This window comes from Rhinolophus sinicus, linkage group LG15 (genome assembly GCF_036562045.2).
Source record: "Rhinolophus sinicus isolate RSC01 linkage group LG15, ASM3656204v1, whole genome shotgun sequence".
In the NCBI taxonomy this organism is placed as follows: domain Eukaryota; kingdom Metazoa; phylum Chordata; class Mammalia; order Chiroptera; family Rhinolophidae; genus Rhinolophus; species Rhinolophus sinicus.
The window spans coordinates 37,771,375-37,788,526 of NC_133764.1; positions in this window are offsets into that span (position 1 = coordinate 37,771,375).

Genomic DNA, 17,152 nt, shown 5'->3' on the forward strand with positions numbered 1-17,152 from the left:
GACCCTCCCAGGCACCCTTTCCCACCCTTGACCCACCTCTTGGGTGGTGTTTGGTGGTGGAACTTCAGGTTGCCCATCTCAGAAGCCCCTGAAAGAAAGTTAGTGGAACCCCGGTAGTGCCGGCCCAGCAGGACAGAGGCTGTCTCCGGGGCCCCTGTATCTGCCCTGTTGGCACATGCAGCTCAGGCCGGTGGCTCTCACTGCTCCTCTGGGTGTGGAGGGCAGGAGGTCCCTCCACTCACTGCCCCAAGCTCTGCGATCAGAGGACCTGCGGTGGGTGGGAGAGGGGTCCTCGCTGTCAGCCCTGCTTCTCTTCTCTCACGGAATCCTGACAATTGGGAATTGTTTTTTTACATTGAGGTAAAATTCATATACCGTCAGCCATTTTAAAGTGAACGATTCAGGGGCATTTAATAATTCTCAATGTTGTGTAACCATCGTCACCATCAACTTCCAAAACACTGTCATCACCCTAAAAAGAAACCCCATCCCTGTGAGCAGTCACTCCCCCCTACTTCCTCCCTCCAGCTCCCAGAAACCACTAACTGACTTTCTGTTTCTGTGGACTTGCCTATTCTGGACATTTCAGATAAACGGAATCATGCAATACTTGTCCTTTTGCGTCTGGCTCCGTTCAGCATGTTTTCAGGGTTCATCCACGTTGTAGCAGGTGTCAGCGCTTCGCTCCTTTTTGGGGCCGAGTCATAGCCGTTGCGTGGCCCCACCGCATCTTGTTTTTCCACTCACCATTTGGGTGGTTTCTGCTTTGGGCTACTGTGAATACCTGTCATCTTTTTTTAACGGGACTGAGTCTTTGTTTTCTTGTCTGATCTCTCTGTTGGAATGAAGGCTTCTTGAGGGCAGGTGTGGGTTTGGTGTTATCGCTAGTGCATCCGTCAGGCTCACAGGTTGTACCGGAGAGCTTACAGGGAATCCAGGAGGAAGGAGAAAGGGAGGAAGGAGTGGGCCCCCCCCACTGCAGAGGCGATCCAGCCTGCCCAGCACCCACATTGCCACTCAGCTCATCAATTCTCCAGCAGCCCCTGGCGAAGGAAATAATGGCCTCCCCAGCCATCCCCTCTGCTCCCTACCTGGGAACCTGGCACCAACAAATGGAGGCAGGAATAGGGCAGGTGCCTACCCATTCGCCCTCCTCAGCCCTGGGGGACATAGACCAAGTCCCTCCACTTTACCAGTGAAGAAATCATTGCGCTGGACTCCTGGGGAAAGTGGCCACGTGCATAGGGAAAGAAGGGCTCCAGGAAACTATGTGACAGGGACAAAAATGCGTGTGTTCTCAGAGGGAGAGAGCAGTTACTCTGGTTCTCAGTGTCGGGTGACGTGAGACAAAAATGGTTGTGACTGGGACCCTGGCCCATGACAAGGAGCCAGAGATCTTGTCTTGGAAAGTCTTGCTGATGTGGTATTTTCAAAAGTCAGTGCCGCGTCACCACAGGTGAGCACATCTGTTTCAGGTAGGGAAGGCTGCTACAGTCTGGGAGAAAATGGGCGGGTGTAAAAACCGGAGTCAGTCAGTTCACCCCCACTTGCGGCACTGTCAAGTGTCAGGCACAGGGGTGCTGAGGGCACAAGGCGTACTCAGTTTAATAGGGGCAGGGTGATGAGCAGTGGCCATCCCTCGGGCCCTGACACGGGCCAGGAACCGAGAGACATGCTTGCCCTGCACCCCTCCGCATCCCCTCGCACCACCCAAGGCATGTACCCCCATTCTACAGGTGAGGAAACTGAGGCACAGTAGATGAGTCATAGCCAAGGCCACACAGTTCCCCAGGGACAATGCAGCCTTTAAACCCTCTAGAAACACTGGGCTCTATTTACTATATCATGTCCCCTCAGAGGGAGGAAGCAAGACTTTTCTTTTCTGAGAACTGACTGCTGTGTCTGTCACCATAGCTCCACCCAGCCATGCCCAGGGGTCCGGGTGGCTGGGTGGCTGTCTGCCATGACATGAGACAGCCCCACCCCTGCTCCCACCATATCAGGGCACTGCAAGGGGAAGCCCAAGGTGGCCCAGACTCACCAGGCGGCAGATTTGGAGATGGGTACAGCCTCTTCCATTGCACTGCTTTGCAGTGCAAAGTGCCCCCCACCTCCTGGTTGCATGGAGCTTGTGTAAATTACCCCACCAGTGCGATGAACTGACCAGGCTAATTGTCAGTATTAAATCTTGTTCAGTCACAGTTTGAAAGCTTAATTTAAAATCTCTATCTTTAAGAAATCCATACTCACTCCCACCACGGGGAAAAAATAGATTTAATGGGTTTAGTCCATTTCCGTGTGGGGAACCCAAGCTATCATTAGGTGTGTGCAAAGTGGCTCTGGGCTGCTCTGTGGGCAGCAGGTCTGGGGGGTGCCCTTGTCTTTGCTCCTGAGCATGAATCTCTGAATTAGGAGTTACTGCTTAGAGACCCTGAGCCTCGTTGGTGGCCCCTCCCTGATGACCACACAAATCCTGTCTGTGTGCTCAAAGGAAGGGACAGAATTCATCCCCAAAGGGGAGAACACAGCCAGGAAAGCCCCTGCTCATGAGCCAAGGGTTCAAGGGTGGCCATGGGGGGGGGGCGGGGTGGTTGAGGGGCTTTTTCTCCCTGGGAGGGAGTCAGAGACTTCTGGAATGCATGGTTCACACGGCTTTCCTGGGACCCACGTCCCTGCTGGGCAGGTGTCCCCTCTCCCTGAAGGCTAATGTTGCCTGTTGCAGCTTATGAGGAGTGAGGAGGGGGCAGCCCCCCTTCTTCTTTCTTCCTGTTCCAGATCCGCCCTCAGAAGCAGGCAGGAGACGCCCCTATGTGGAACCAGGATCATCAGACACCTCAGGCATAGAGGTGGGGAATTCAAACTGGAAGGAGCCGCCAAAGCCCCCAGTCTCCCCTTCTATCTATCGTCTTGGGGGAAATTGAGACCCAGAGGGGCTATGACCTGCCCAAGGGCACACAGTTGAATTGGCCCAGGGCTGAATCCCAGAGGTCTTGGCACCCATTCTCCTGCTATGTATTTATAATCAGGGTTGGCCGTGCATTCATATTCCAGAGAAACATTTGGAGATTAATATTACTAAGGCTTATTACGAATTATATGTATCATATGTGCACATTTGTACCTATATTTATGCCTATTGTCCCTCTTTGGGCTGGAGAGAGCAGAGAAGGGGGGATAGGTCAGTTGGAAGTCTCAGTGTGAGAGAGGAGGACGTTGATCAGCGTGACACCAGGAGACGTGGAACAGAGGGATGCCCCAGTGCGAGGGGACGGTGGCAATGGAAGTGGTGCCTGGGGCTGACTGGGGGCGAATCCTGGGGAGCGTAAGGGAAGAGTCCCTAAGACTGCAGGGTTTGAGTACAGGGGCCTGGGACGTGAGTAGTACCAGTGACTGCCCAGGAGCCAGCCCTTAGCAAATGTTGGTGGAACAACCCTGTGGAAGTGCCCAGCAGGAGCTCAGGAGAGGGGCCGGGGATGCAGGGGGTGACGGGTGAAGCAGCAGGTCTATGGGATTGTTGCCCTTCGGCCTGGGGGAGGGGCAGGGCCTCTGAGCTGCTTCCACAGTAGAAGGTTGGGCCTAGGCTCAGGGCTGCAATGCAAGGTGGCCAGGAAACAGGAAGGGGCCGTGCACAGCCGCACACAGGGACACATGGGGGCGACCAGAGCATCACAGAGCAGGGATGGCCAGTGATGACCCAGGTCAGGGCATGTCCCAGATCGGGGACGGGCAGAGAGCATAGCAGGCAGGCACCCCAGGAGAGGCAGCCACCTTGGTCCTGGCCCCTCGCCCACTGAGGAGGGGAGGGGAAAGAAGGCTGCTCCTGCTCTAGCAGCCTGTGTTTTTTCTCTGCCTCGTAATATGGGGGGTGGGAGGCCACAGAGCCTGGACCTGAGCCCTTTTGTGCTGACAACCCCACAGCTCACACCTGAGTTGCCCCCTCCTGGTCTGGTCTGCAGACACATGTAGGCAGCCTGCCTGGAGCAAGGGAGGGGGCTGTGCTAGTGTCCTGGGGCTGCCAAAACAGAGTACTATGCATTGTCCAGCTTCAAACCACACAAATGTATGCTCTCCCAGTTCTGTAAGGTGAAGCCGGAATCAAGGTGCCTGAGAGGTTGGTTCCTCATGGAGGCCCTGAGGGAGAGTCTGTTGCAGGTCTCCTAGTCTCTGCTGGTAGCAGGCAACCCCTGGCATTCCTTGGCTTGTGGCCGCGTTGTCCACTGTCCACCTCTTCTCTGTGTCTCTGTGTTTTCTCCTTCTCTGTCTCATACAAGGACACACTCCCCTAGCACAGCTGTCTGAGTGCCACCCCCTCTCCCCTAGCACAGCTGGCTGAGTGCCCCCTTCTGGAGCCTTCTGCCATCCCCATTTACCCATTCACCCCTGCTTGGGGAGATCATGGTGACACCTTGGAATGTAATCGAGTTATTAAGAATAGATGATTCGGGAGCAGAGACAAATGCTCTTCAGGAAGGTGCTCAGTGCCACCAGGCAGCAGAGAACAAAGGACTATGCGCCACCGTGGGAGCTGCCAGGGTTGGCTGAGCTGGGGGTGTCATGGGGGGGCTGGGGGCTTCTCCTGCCACAGCCATGCTGGAAGGAGGCTGGGCTTTCCTCTTCCTTCCCTTCCTGGGAATCATGGCCACGGCCATGATTTAATATGCAAAGGTGGAGAGGCTGGCACCAGGCAGGCGTCTGCTGCGGCATGCCGTGTTTCAAACAAAGAATATACAACAAAGGGCCTGCGGATGCAGGGATTTGTCAGAATTCAGCGATGGGAGAGATTTATCTAAGCCAAGTGGAGGGGCCTGTGACCTTGGGCTTGAGCGCTTTCAAGAGAACAGGCGGCTGTTGAAGATGGAACAGGCGGCCGCTTGTGATTATCATTATTTAATATAATGGTCTTAAACTGTTGGGAGGGGGAATTAGGTGGCACAAGAGAATTGTTTTTATTCCAGAAGATGTAAGGAAGATGTAATGGAGGGGAAAACTCAGGGGGGAGGCAGAGCGAGAGGCTGGAGAGATTTCTGAGATGAAGGGGATGGCAGGAGAGTGAGTGAGTGAGTCAGTGAGAGGCCGCGGGTGATAAACAACAAACGCATCCCTCCCCCTCCCCCGCTCCCTCCCCCGCCCCCGCCCCTCCCTGAAGGTTCAGCCTCAGCCTTAAAGAGTAGGTGGGTGTCAGACAGGGGCTGGGCTGAAAGGGGCAGGGGCTTTGGGGAAAGTGATCAGGGGAGGGGACACTGAACTGTCGGTGCCTGGGGAGTCAGGGGATGGCAGGGCTATCAGTTTTTCCAGGCTGGGGTCCAAGGCTGCCAGGATACCTGGGCATCCCACTCAAGGAAGCTTGGCACAGGGGAAGGGTGTGTGTGTGTGTGTGTGTGTGCGCGCGCGAACCTTGGGGTCAGTGAGGGCCAGGCTCTGGGAAACAGGCTGGTGGGAGGCAAACAGCTGTGGGGTTCTTTCATTAGAATCCTGAGAAGTGGACGGTGTCCCCTCATACAGGTTTCTGAGCCCTGGAAGTGCCAGCCCTGAGCTTTGGCACTTGGGGACTGCAGGCACAGGTGAAGGTGGGCCACCTCGCTGCCCACGCAGCTGAGAGCAGAGTCGGTCTGAGGTCAGTCTCATCTGTGTGCCAGGCCTGTACCAGGTGTCCATGGCTTCCCGGAGCCACAGCCGGGCACCCCTGCTGATGACCCAGAAGCCCAGGCCCTTCACTTTCTCAAGACTCATCCCCTTATTGCCACTTGTAATTTTGCGCTCTTTTTCTTAAAGTGCCCCCTCCCAATTGTCTAGGTTTCAGGTCCAACTGAGACGGTGTCAACTGGGTGGTTGCCAGGACCCGAGTGAGGCAAAATGACTGGTTCTTCCTGGAATGTGCCAGAAGCTTGGCAGCTGAGGGGCTCAGGGGAGCTTCAGACCCAGGTGGGGGTGTGAGGACAGGGCAGCAGCAGCAGCTCTGTCCTGGCAGCAGACCAGACAAGGACCCCCATTTCCTGCCTTGGGGTGCAGCCATCCAGAGCATGTTTCACTAGAAAGATTTTCCTCATTTCACACTAGCTGCTCAGGCCACAGGCCGACTCACACCCTGAGATCTAGAAATGAGAGGAGAAGGAAACAGACAGAGAGCCCCAAACCTGGCTGCACTCGGGAAGCCTGTGGGCAGATACTGGGCCCACCCTGGACCTGCGGAGATAAACCCTGGATGGGGGGGGGGATGTGTGTCTTTTAACAGGTGTCTGGGAGACTGATGTCCCCAGCCCAGCACCAGGCCAAGGTTGGACCCTGGGGGCCCTGTCCTGGCAGGCACTTTGCTCCACTCCAGAGTGTGGGCTCTGGGGGCCGGGGCCCCAGGCCACTGCCCCTGCTCTGGTCTCATCTCTGAGCAGCAGGAGGGGCTGGCAAGACTCAGGAGGGAAGACACAGCTGTTTGCCTTTCTCCTCCACTCACCAGGGACTGAACCCCAGGTCAGCAGACAGGAGGGGAACATGTGGGCCCCCACAGTGCAGGAAATTTGTCTTTAAGTGGGCTGGCACTCCAACTGTGGGACACTGAAAGCCTCCAGGAGACCAGGAGACCAGGACACAGGCAAATGGGGACATGAGGGCAACGTAGATGATCCAGCAGGGTGCCCCTCCATGTCACGAAGGATGCCAGGGCTTTAGGGGGTGGCCACAGGGCCGTGTCAGAAGGACCAGGCTGGAGTCAGGTCACCTGGGCCAGCCCTGCCACCTACTTGAGGCATAGCCATAGGCCTCAGTCTTCTCATCTGTAAAATGGGGGTAAGGGGACCTACCCCCGGGGTAACTGTCAGAATGGCGTGAGGTGTGGGAGAGGGCCCTGCAGGCTACAGCAGTCTTGTCACCTACCCTGTCACTGCCTCCATCACCCATGTCATCTCCAGAATCCTCACAGGAACAGCCCCTCTGTCTGCCAGAAGGAAAGCTGGCTGGAGTTGGGGGGAGGGGCTTAACCAGAGGGAAGACTGCCTAGTTTTCAGTTGACAAAACTGACAGTGTAGCCTAAAATAAGCCCCTGATCTCTCTCTCTCTCTCTCTCTCTCTCTCTCTCTCCTTCTCACCCTCTCCCCGCCCCCAATGCCCCCAGGACATGTTTCTAAAGCTATTGGTGAGGCTGTGATCTCACTATTATTTGGTCCTTTAGCTGCTGTCTTGGCGATTTTCTGTTCCCTGGGACAGACATTCCCTCCCCAGCCCAGTTGTGAAACACCCTGCTGTAGGGAGAGTTAAGCATGTCTACAGTTTTCCCTCCTATTGGAAAATCCTTCTCATCTAACTTACGTCCTTCATGCTGTAGTTTAAACTTATTTCTTATCCTGCTTTTAATTCTCATTCATTTCTCTACTTAACAGACTCTGATCAACAGAAAGTGGTCCGATTGTATTAATCTCTTAATTCTGTCTGAACCCTTTTTCTCCTTTTCTGCTGCAGACAGAGGGGCCCCAACTCATCGGGGTTGCAGCTCAGGGAGCCTGGTGAGGCCCTCAGCTCGGCCGTCACCTGGCCTTGGCAGGATCCAGGCTCAGGGGTCTTTCCCGAGCCCAGGGTCCTCTTTTCCTTCACTCCACGTCATTATTAAGAGACGATGCAGGTCTAGGAGCAATAACCCTTTGGCTTTGGAAAAATTATGCGTGACACTTTGCATATGGATCAGGTAATTAATGGATGGCCCGATTTCCTCCACCAGGACATGGAGGGTGAGGAAGGCACTCTAATTCCAGATAATTAAAGAGCAATCGAGTTCGCTCACGCTGCTGCTGGAGTGGGGGTGCGGGCTGCTGTCATTAACACTGCCGAGCCCTCTCCATTCTCCACACCTCACTGCAAACACCGCTGGGCTCCCTGGGGCCCGAGGAGATGGCGAGCCCGGGCCCCCTTCCATGTAATTGAAGTGGCCACATCTGCAGCCCCGCAGCTCACGGAATAGGGCAGAGCATTCTGTCACCAAGGGAAGGTGGCTGGCTGCCATTGTCCCCCCAGGGTCAGCCTGCCTCTCTGTCCACCCCAGGTGTGCATTTGTGTGTGTGTGTGTGTGAGAGAGAGAGAGAGAGAGAGAGAGAGAGAGAGAGAGAGAAATGGAACCTCGGAGCGGCCTCTCTGAGGTAACCATGCCCCATCTTAGAGACCCGGCTCTCAGGTAACACACAGAACTCAGAGGCTGCTGCCACCTGGGAAAAAGCCAGTCACAGTGTGGCAGAGCAGCCCCAAGGAGGGCACAATGTCCCCACTCCCGCCCTAAGGAACTGCCCCTCGTGCCACTCCGTCACAGGACACTTCTGGGACGTCTCAGGGGCCTTGCCTTCCCCAGAACTGAGGGTCCCTGGGCTTCAGAAGTGGCAATAATTGGTGATCCACAAGATAAACCACAAACAGCCCTGCTCCAAAGGCTCGTCGCTGCTGCCGAGTCCAGGTGGCCAGGCTGTGGGTCGTCATGGGAGCAGGGCAGGGGTGGCGGGCGCTTGGCAGCAAAGCTGGGCCAGTCCTCAGAGGCCTCCTTGGGAGAGGGGAGCAGTGGCTAATTGTGGCCGAGAGCACTGACAGATCCTGCTGCACACAGCACCTCCGTCACATTTCCTGACACTGTCAGCCAGGCCTCTCGGGTCTCCATGCTTCTGTGCCTGTCTCTGTTTACTCCTGGTTAGTGGCTTCCAGAAATGCGTGTGTGCTCATTTCCCTAAATACTGGCTGAGCATCTGCTGGGGGCCAGGCAGGTACCGGGCTCAACACCAAGCCAGGGATGGATTAGAAGGAGCCGCTGCACAGAACAAGCTGTGGGCAGCTGGGAGCAACCGTGGAAATAAACCCAGATGGCACAGGGCGGCAGGCATGCAGGGTGCGCAGGAGCCAGGGTCTGCTGGGGAAGCTGGAGGCCTGGGGAGGAGTTGGAGGGGGCTCAGTACCTGCCAGGCAGAGAGGGCCAGGGGAAGGGAGGGAGCTCAGGCCAGGCGAGCATAGCGGGTGTGTTGGTGTGTGCGCTGGGATCCCAGCATGCAAGCAAGTATGTGCCATGTGGTCTTGTAGGTCACTCCCATCTTGCCTCTGCCACCGGTGGCCGATGTCCTTCCCCAGAGGGCACTTGGCTACACACACCTGTCGGGAAAAGGCCTTGAGAACTTTCAGTGCATGACTGACTGTTGCGGTATTTGTCACTATTTGTTGAGAGTGTATATATTTTAACCTCACAAGCAAGGAAGTGCTGCTGTCCCATTTCACAGATGAGGAAGCTGAGGCTCAGCCAGGTTATATAAACTTGCCAAGCCCCACTCCAGGAAGAGGAATCCCAGGTCTAACTGACCTGAGTCTGTGCAGCTGCCCACACCCATGGGCTCTGATGAGCCAGGAGACGCTCACTCTGGCTTTACAGACGCCCTAGAACCAGAGTGGCCACGTGGACCCACAGCACAGGGCCCTAGTCTCTGATTTCAAGCCCAGGAACCTAGCTCTGCAGCCCAGCATTGGTGCCAGGGGCTACCTTGGTCAAACGCTCTGCCCACTGCCCTGGGCCAGGGGCTCAGCGGCTGCAGAGAAGGGTGGAGCCTCCCGCCTGCCTGTCTGTCCTCCCAGCCTTTCCCCAACTGGGCCTTTACCAACTGCTTGAAATGGATTGCGGGTCACTTGACTCCAGCCTCCCCATCTCCCAAGCCTGTCCAGGCCCCTTATTTGTTGCTCTCAGTGGCCCCACTGCAGGGAAGCAAAGAGAAAAATGGTTTCAGATTCTGAAGCCACGACCGGAGGTGGAGGTGTTAGGAGCGATTCTGCAACCGTTTAGTGCAGCTGTTTCCTGGCTTGATCCCATATCCAGCCAGACCTACATTCTGAAATGCAGATGCCCACAGGTGATTCACGATACTGCCGCCACCTTCTTGTGAGAAAAACGCTGGCGCAGTGAGCCAGGGAAATTGTCTTTGCAGACCGCTGTACACAGTAGGCGCTCAGGAAATGTTGGCTGGCTTGATCTGAAAATCAGCGTGTGCAAACGGCAGCTGTGTGCAGCTCCCCTCTGTCTGCAGGAGGCTGGCATTTGACATTTTCCTCTTCCTGACAGTCTTTTCCCAAAGCTCCGGGAACACTCCCGGGCACGGCTCCTTTGGGGCAGGGCGTGGAAGGCTTCTGCAGACCAAATGTTCTCCAGAGAACTTGTCACAGTGTCAAGTGGGAAACACAGGACACACAGCTGCACTTGCAGAGTCATCTCAGCTTTGTGAAAAACACGTGCAGAGAAACACCTAGAAGGAGCAGTCCGTTTGTGCAAAGAAAAAGGAGTTTATGTAAATGGATCACTGTGCATTTTTTTATTTTCTGGGAAAAAATCACAGAACTGTTAACATTGGTTAATTTGGGGCAAAGGGGAAAGAATGGGGTTGACCAGAAGTCGCCTTTGACAGTGGAGCCCCTGTATGTGTGTGGTCTCTGTCCCCAAACTCTGTGTGTGTGTGTGTGTGTGTGTGTGTGTGACATTTCAAATGTCAGTGGGGTTATCTGGGTTGCACAATGTGGGCCCTTTTGTTTGTTTTCTTCTCCATACCTTTGCAGAGTAAAAGCGTTTTTAGAGATAAATAGATTTTTATTCATGTTGTCAGATAAATGAAAAAGAAAGTTAAATAAGAAAAAAAAAATATGCAAAGGTTTTAATGACGGTTTTCTCTGGTTAGGTAGATTATTGGATTATGACTTTAATTTTCTTCTTTATAGTTTACCTCCCTTACAGCCAAAATGAATAGAAGTAATTTTTAAGAGGAAATAATATACCCAGGCAGCAGGCGAAACCAGGAATTGGTGAGCTTATTTGGGGGAGGGCTGCCTACCATCCCCCATCACCCAAATATCTGCCCAGGCCACAGCTGCCCTGTTCTTAGTGGCAAATTCCCTTTTGAATATGAATTCCTGGTCCCTAAATCTTTCCCTTCTATAGTGGTCAAGGCTAACGTGTTCCCCCAAGAATAGTTTCATTGCTCCAGAAAACCCAAATTCAAGGTAAAATCTTAACAGTCAACTGTGGTTCCTGAGGAGGAAACTAGACAGGAAACAGGACACATATGGTGAAGAACACAGAGTCTGCAAGCAAACGGCCTGGACTGGAGTCCCAGTCCCACTGTTTATAAGCTGTGTGACTTTGGGCAAGTTTCTTAACTTCTCTGTGCCCCATGTCCTCATAGGTAAATCAAGCAGAATCAGAGTTTCTAAGGTATTGAGTCATTTATGAGTCTTCAATGAGATGGTCTCTGTAAAGCCCTAGGACACAGGTGGCACAGACTCAGTGCCCACTGAAGGAGAGTGGCATACTGTTATGAGTAGCCAGTGTGTGGGGAGCAGGCCCTCCCTGGCAGCCATTCTCAGTGCCACGGCAGTGGGCACGTGCGTTTCACACACCTTGTACACAGAAGCCAACATGGGGCTGAGTGTAAGTCAAGCCAAGGGCCCAAGAGAGAAGCAGGATGTCCTGTGTGACTTTTGTGGCTTTGGGATGGGGTGTCTGGGGATCTGTGGGTGACAGGGAGGGCCGCTGGTATGTGAAGCAATTTCTTCCAGCCCAGGGGCGAGGGCAGACTGGGGCAGGCAGCTTGCCATCCAGGAGGCCCCGGGCTGCAGTGCATGTGTGAGAAGTGACACAGTGAAGTCCCTCACTGGGTTCGTTTTAGTTTTGTTGTTTGCTTTTTCTTTGTTAGACTTGAGGTTACCCATCCATGGAACAGCCAGAGACAGAACAGCTGAGAGATTCAGAACCTGGAAGTGCAGAGGGCACAGTTCATTTTCCTGCAGCTGCAGGAGGCAGTTTGGGGACAGTTTGAGGCTTGACCTTCTTGGCGGGTCAAGGGTTCCAGAGAGAGGCTGTGTCTGGCCCCTCACCCGTCTGAGGTTAGTAGGACAACCGGGGTCTCGTTTCTCATGCCATCATTTAGGCCCTGCCCTCCAGTGCTCCAGGAGACCCTGACCACCGGGCCTGTGAGATTTGGGGTGAGAGCCCCTGGGGATTCGAATGACGAGACCAGTTTAGTGAAATGCCCCACCCTGGGGCCTGCAGCTGTCAGGGACCCAGATTCATATGTGCCCTTCCCCAGGCGGGTCCACAGCAAGGGCCTTGGACATCCTGGCTCCGCTGCTGGGATGTCCCGGGGGCTGCGCCTGTCACTCTGTGTCCCCCGGGCCTGTCACAGGATTCGGCCAGTGGCTGGCACCCTGTGCGCATTTACTGAATGAACAAATGCATGAGTGCTGTCCGCAGGCCTCGTGATTCCTTCCAGACCACTCCTAGGGAAGTAGGAGGTCAGATCCCCAGGGACTGGGGACTGTCCAAGCCACAGGCACCTCTTCTGGCAGGAGCCCATGAGCACTGGTGGCTGAGGGTGGGGACACACGTGATGCAACAGAGTGACGGAGGTTGGCTTTTGGCTGTATGGGGTGTATGTGTGTGTGTGTGTGTATGTGTGTGTGTATACACATGTATGTCAAGAAGCAGAGGGCAGGGGTGGAGGTGGGGGAGGAGGGTGAGTGGAGCTCTTTTTGCCCCTGATGTTTGAAACCTCCCCTGCTCCCGCTTCTGTGGTGCACAAGCCCAGGGACCTCCACCTGGTTCCAGGCTGCTGATCCCCAAAGGCTTGGAGAGGACAGGGCGTAGTGAGGGATAAAGGCGCGTCACCCAGAGCAGAGGTGATCCAGGGCCAGCTGGGCAGCCAGAAGTTCGTGGAAGAGGCCGAAAGAAGGGGGCTTGAATCGTCACTGCCCTTACGGAGCCATGTGGGTGTCCCAGAAATCCCTGGGTGGGGGGAGGTGCTCAAGGTGGGACCTGCTGAGGCTGCCCAGGAGGTTTTGCCCACAAGAAGGAAGCACAGGGGCTTCTACCTAACGACACGGCCCCCCATTCGTGTCCAGCCTTCCTCCCCTCGCGTAGAAGGTGGGTGCTTACCTCTGGGGAGTTTACCACCCTCAGGAACGTAAAGTGAGCCCAGGCCAGGTGTGGCGGAGAAGTCTTAGGGGGAAAGGGAGAAAGTGAATGCTTAGCAGAGGGAGAAGGGGTCCCCACTTCCACAACCTGGCAGCACCCTGGGAGAGGGGCAAAGCCTGGTCTAGGGGGAACTTAGGAGGCCTCCCTTCGACCACTGGGCCAGGACAATTCTGCCAAGGCCAGCGGCGGTCTTGGCCCAGGCCTGACCTCTCTGGGGACTTCCCCAGGCTGGGTACAAGGGACCCCTCCCTTTCCAGCATTAGGATGGTTTGCTCTGTGGTGCCAGGCTAACATCGTGGATCCCCTTCAGTGGCCAGGCTTCCTGCCCACCTACCACAGGACAGTGCCATGGTGACAGACAGAGGGAAGCCTAACTGCTCACTCCTGGAGGGCCTGTGAACCCCCATTTAAGGGGAGGGTATCTGCAAGCAAGTGCCACCCACAAGGTTTTGACCTGAGATGCCTGGGGTTGGCAAAGGTGGCAATGGGCATATATTCATTCTGTACGTGGCCATATGTATCAGTGTCCTGTGGCTGTTTGTAACAGAGCACCACAGATGGGGGATTTAAACACAGATATTTATTTCCTCACAGTCCCGAGGCCAGAAGTCCCAGACCAAGGTGTCGGCAGGGTCGGTTTCTCTGAGGCCTCTCTCCTCAGCTTGTAGATGGCGTCTTCTCCCTGTCTTGACACCATCTTCCCACTGTGCACGTCCGTGGCCTGATCTCTTCTCAAAAGGACCCCAGTCAGATTGGATTAGGACCCAATAACCTTATTGTAACTTAATCACCTCTTTGAAGACCCTCTCTCATCCTGAGGGTTAGGGCTCCACACCTAAAGCCCTAATACAAAGTTGGGGGAGGGGGGTGTCATAATCCATCCCATAACAACATGGATATAAAATAATGACATATTTTTGAAAGCTGGAAATTACCTTTGATCAGCCTGCACATGTTCAATGAGCTGTCAGTTTCTTGCTTTGGACCATACCATGGTCCGACGACTCGCCTCTGTGGACTGTCCAGCCTTTCTTAAGCCACTTTCTTATGCTTCAAGTGCTGCCCTGTCACAAAGTCACGTGGATGAGGCCCACACATGGCCCCTGCCTTGAAGGGCCTCAGTGACAAGAGGGGCGAGCGACAGGCATGCACACAAGTAACAGCCACTGGGTCCCGTGGCCCTTTCGTAAAGAGCAGACGAAGGGCCATGAGCTGGGGGGAGGGTGGACCTGGGCTGATGGAGGGAGGGGCAGGAAGCGTCTTGTACGCGCTGTGATGAGTTTGTCCTGGGGACGGTGAGGAGCTGGTGACGGATGGCAGGCAGGGGGACCACATGACCACTCAGTGTCTCATGGTAACTTTGGTGTAAAAATGCAAACTAATGAATAATTTACCAACATGTTCCAAAGCCTGGAGTCTGAATGGAGGGGGTGGTCTATTCCCCATGCTCCTTTATGGTGAAGAAACGCAGACCCACGCCCAGCCCAGGTTTCTGTCAGGGCTGTGCGTCCCATCCTGAGTGAGTTTCTCTCACCTCCTCCCAAGAGCGGGCCTGATCAATGCCACCATTTCAGCTCTAAGGCGGCGAGTTTAGGAAACCAGGCAGCATCAAGACAGGGATTGATTTAACAGGAAAAAGAGGAGACAGGGAAGGGGGCACTGCCGTGCTCACTCTACCTTTAATGCACGTTTCACTGAAGTCCTGAGTGGGAAAGATTGCAAGTCCATTTTACAGATGGGGCAACAGACAGTGAGGTTAGGGGATTTGCCCTGAGTAGCACAGCTAGCGATTGGCAGAGCTGGGGTTCAAACCCAGGTCTTTATTAACCCGTGCTCTGTCCACACTGCATTAATAAGCCACACCTCTGGAGAGTTGCTTGCCAATCGGAGCTCTGTCCCATCTCCTTCCCGTCTCTGGGTCCAGGAGTCACTCAGACACAGTCCCAGCCACACTCACATGGCTGTCTCCCTTGCCTTCTCACCCTACCTGGGATAGAGATGGGTGTGTGTTTGTTGTTGCTATATCTTCTCAGTGAGACGGGGTTCACGCCACTGGAAACCGTATAATTAAGGTGGCAACAGAGTACAGCACATAATGATTAACGGATAATGGCCTGATGAAAACTCACTCCGTTTCAGATCATTAGCGGAAGGCCATCGTGGATTTTGTTTGTAGTAACCTGCTCCCCAAAAGCTCTGAAGTAAGGTGTGCTCCCCACCTGGGCAGGAGAGCCCCCACAGTGCGCAGTGGGTATTTGTATTTCAGGGGGAAAAAATTGTCCTGCTATTGAAAAATAGGAGTGAGCGCTCTGGAGCCACATCCTGAGGCTGATTTTCAATGACCAGCGAGGTGTCTGGGAAATTCGTTTGTCTTAGGTTGGGTTTTCAGAGATTTGTGTGGGAGCCTGTGGCGGAGCGGCTGGCCTGAGATCAACACTGGGGAGTGGAGGCAGCAGGACCCAAAGAAACAGAAGGCTGATGCGGTCACATCAGAATCCCTGGATGCCTGGACCATCTAGAGTCACAGGTGTTGACCAGTGAGTTAAAGGGGGGTGTTATGGGCTGAATTGTGCCCCGCCCCCAATCCACACGTTGAAGCCCTAACCCCCTGTGTGACCATATTTGGAGACAGGGCTTTAAGAAGTCATTAAGGTAAAATGAGGTCATAAGGGTGGGGCGCTGATCCAACAGGACACCCATACAGAAGAAAGCCATGTGAGGACACAGCGAAAAAGCAGCCGTCCACAAGCTAGGAAGAGAGCCCTCCCCAGGAACCATCCCTGCTAGCACCTCGGTCTTGGACTTCCAGCCTCCAGAACTGTGAGACGTGACTGCTCTTTAAGCCAGTCCGTCAGTGGTATTCTGCGATGGCACCCAAGCCAGCTAATATAGGGGGTATATGGACCCCCACTGCTTCCATTTCCCCCAAGATGCAATATATTATTTTAAAGTCAGCTTTATTGAGGTGTAGTTTATATACAATAAAATGCACCAATTTTCAGTGTATATTTGATGAGTTTTGATCAGTGCAAACAGCAGTGTAGTCAGCACCGGAGTCATGAGAGGCAGCATTTCCATCACCTTGAAAAGTCCTCTCCTCCCCTTTGCAGTCAATTCCTCCCCTCCCCCCACCCCACCAGCCCCAGGCGATGACTGATCTGCTTTCTGTCACTGCAGCTTTGCCTTTTCTGAAATTCACAGAGAGGGGATCATACAATGTGCAGTCCTTTGTGTCTATCTTTTTTCACTTCGTGCAATGCCTTGGAGATGCATCCGTGTGGCTGCGTGTAGCTGTTCATTTTCTCTTATCGCTGAGCAGTGTAGCAGTGTCTGAATATATGAGACTTTTTTACTCATTGGCCAGTTGATAGACACTTGGGTTAGTTCCAGTTTGGGGCCTTTTATGAATATTCACATACAAGTTTTCTGTGGGTGTGTATTTTCTCTTGGCGAATTGTTCCAGCACCATTTGTTGAAAAGATTATCCTTTCCCCTGTTGGATGTCTGGTACCTTTACTAAAAACCATTGCCCCTACGTACGGGGTCCGCTCCTGGGCTCGTCTCTATCACATGACCCCTATAGTTATCTCACGTCCATCCCACCCTGTCCTCATTGTGGCAGCTTTGGAATAAGTCTCACATAGGGAGTGTATGTCCTCAATTTTGTTCTTTTCCAAAAAAAAAATTTTTGTTATGCTAGCTATGTATCACTTCCATGTAAATTTTAGAATCAGCTTTTCACTTACTTTTTTTTTTTAAGGCCTGCTGAAGTTTTATTGGGATTTCTTTGAATCTATAGACCAATTTGGGCAGAATTGGGGAGTTTTGTGATAGGGGGCCTTCTGATCCAGGAATATGTTAGGTCTGTCTGTTTAGTTAGGCTTCTTTAATTTCTCACAACAAAATTCTGTTGTTTTCAGTGAATTAGGTATTGCTCCTTGTTTGTTCAATGTATTCCTCAGTATTTTGTTTTTAAAAGTTTTTGTAACTTATTTCTTAATTTTAATATTCAGTTTTTCACTGCAAGTATGTAGACATATAATTAATTTTTGTATATTTTTGTATGATGTGACCTTGCTAAACTCATTTATTTGGCTTAGTAGCTTTTTTGTACATGTCTAGGATTGTCTTCATAGGCAATTATGTCATCTGTAAAAAAAAAAAAATGAAGTTTCCATTTTTCTTTTCTAA